Below are 2,571 nucleotides of genomic sequence, written 5' to 3' on the forward strand. Positions count from 1 at the left end.
CCAAGTTTTCTTCTACATTCTCTTCCCGCTTCTCCTGTTCTTTTTCTTATTATTTCTTCTCTTCCAGCTTCACCTCTTGTTTTTCTTTTTGTTTCTTCTATTCGATCTTGTCCTCTTCATTTTCTTCTTACTTCTTCTCTTCCAACTTCTCCTATTCTTTTTCTTCTTTGTTCTCTTACAGTTCTCCTCTTCTTTTTCTGCCATCTTTTTCTCCTCTTGTTCTTTCTCTCATTCCTTCATCTCTGCTACAACTTCATTAACTTCTTCTGCAAAGTATTCAGCAACTGCAACAAGATTTTCATTGACTATTGCTAATGGAAGGATTTCATCAACATCAACTGCAGCACCATCTTCATCGACTAGTGGTGTTGTATTGTCTTGATCAATTGCTGCAAGATCAGTGGCTTAGCATTCGTACAAATAAATTGTTTTACACAAAATATATATAAATTAGTCTACCTTTATTTTTCTTGTTCATTTCAGTTCTCCTCAATTTCTCATCTCGTACAAAAGCAACAACTTCGATCATTGATTGTTCAAGAGATGCAACACGCTCACACAGATTATCATCTTTACATTTACGCGGTATAATTTTCTGTCCACTCGAAATGAAATTCTCATAAGGTTGGTTAGAATTGTTATCACCCAATATTTTGTCCTTCTCGTTCTCTACTACTGAAGTGAGGACAGTGACACCTTTCAAATTAGCCTTTAAGGCATCAATGACTCTATCCTTCACATCGTTCGTATACTACTTTAATATTGCCATGCAATTTTGTTTTGTTTCATGGACAGTAGGTGTGAGGTATGGAAACCCTAAACTTCTGAATACAGAGAGAGCCACAGAGTTTGCTCAGGAAGAAGCTCCCATCCAGAGAGAAAATGACATTCAAGCGAAGGAACGAAGGTCGTAACAAACATGGACATGACCATATCAAGTTGATCCGCTGCTCTAACTGCGGCAAATGCTGCCCTAAGGACAAAGCCATCAAGAGGTTCCTTGTGAGGAACATTGTTGAACAAACTGTTGTACGTGATGTTCAGGAAGCTTGTGCTTTTGAATTGTACACTCTTCCTAAGATCTATTTGAAGATGCAGTACTGTGTTTGATGTGCAATTCACTCCAAGGTAGTTAGAGTCCATTCTCGTACTTTAGGAGAGTTCGTGAGCCTCCACAGCGTTTCAGGTGCCCAAGGAATGATCTCCCAAAGACAGGACAAGCTCCACCCCCTGCTGGAGGACCCCCTGCTGCTCCACGCACTCAAGTTATTAGGATTCAGGTTTTCGTTAATCTAATAGTAATGGCATGTTTTACATGTGGTGGTTTTGACAATGTACTGTTTTCATTTAGATAAGTGAACCTATTACCATGTTATGAAAAAAAAAGGTGTGAGGTATGGGTGCATATATATAAAAGTAGTACACGACATTCACTAGTTTGAAAATATTGCTAGATAATAATAAATAAATTTATACCTTCGTACTTATTCCCTTTTACTTAAATGGATCACCTTTGATAATATTATCGCTCTTTGCCGTGTGTCATCTCAGTAAATGGAGAATGGGCAGAGGAGAATCAAAGGACTTCTTGGCAAACTTACTAAGATAAGGAAAAACCTCATAGATCCAAACCTGAAATTAATAAAATAACAAATATATAAATAGGGCTATGAAATACTAGATAAATATCTAAGAGTTTATCATAAATCAAGTACATAAGTGATAATAAGTACCAGAAATGCCTAGGGGAAGCCATAAAGAGCATACGATGCATTCCCTATTTCATTGCACACTTCACTCGGTTTCTTCAAATTGATTTTGTTCTTCAAATATATCACTGTTAGATCAAAACACACTTTCCCCACGGATAACTCTGGAAGAAATCTAAGTCATCCACCATATTAATGTGGCTTGAATCCACAAATTTAGATCAATCACGGGCAAGCAACATCGAGTGGACAAATCAAACTAAAGACACTTCAACTTCTGATCCTTATTCAATATGGTACCCTTGATCAAACTCATCAACTTTGTAGCAATGATTTTCTTATTCTTGGTCACTTTATAATAAAATTTCTCACCATTCTAAAGTACTTTTGTCATTATTGCATCACGTCGGTTGTAACACCTCGCTATTTGAAAGAACTAGAATTAGAAAGAAACCATTTTTTGGGAAATAATCAAATTTGAAAAGTTTGACAAGGTTAAGCTAAGTTTGAGTTTTGGGTCAACTTCAAATGACCATAACTTCTACCACGGGAGGATTAGGTGTGTTACAATATACCGTAGGAAATATCTTTGAATTATCTTTCCAACGCCACCGAGTTTACTCAATTTCGAGTTCGTATGAAGGAGATATGCCCATTTGAAGTTGGGTTGATTAGATAAGGAAAGTCAAAACCAGATTTTTGAAGGCTATAATAGTCTTTTCACTACCCAATTAATGAAATTCATTTTTGGTAATTAAGTTGGTGTCTAAACTGGTTGGATTCAGTTTACGCTTCATAAAAATAAGTTAGGGTTTTGAGAGGAGAGAAAAGAAGAAGAGAAGAAGCTTAGAATCATCGCGTT

General features: G+C 36.4%; 1 pseudogene; it reads left to right on the top strand.

Annotated features, from left to right (window-relative positions):
* Positions 1 to 819: 819 nt before the first annotated feature.
* LOC102594139 (40S ribosomal protein S26-3-like) lies at positions 820 to 1,355 on the top strand (annotated as a pseudogene).
* The last annotated feature ends 1,216 nt before the right edge of the window (positions 1,356 to 2,571 follow it).

The sequence above is a fragment of the Solanum tuberosum genome, unplaced genomic scaffold (assembly GCF_000226075.1).
Source record: "Solanum tuberosum cultivar DM 1-3 516 R44 unplaced genomic scaffold, SolTub_3.0 scf00223, whole genome shotgun sequence".
Taxonomy (NCBI): domain Eukaryota; kingdom Viridiplantae; phylum Streptophyta; class Magnoliopsida; order Solanales; family Solanaceae; genus Solanum; species Solanum tuberosum.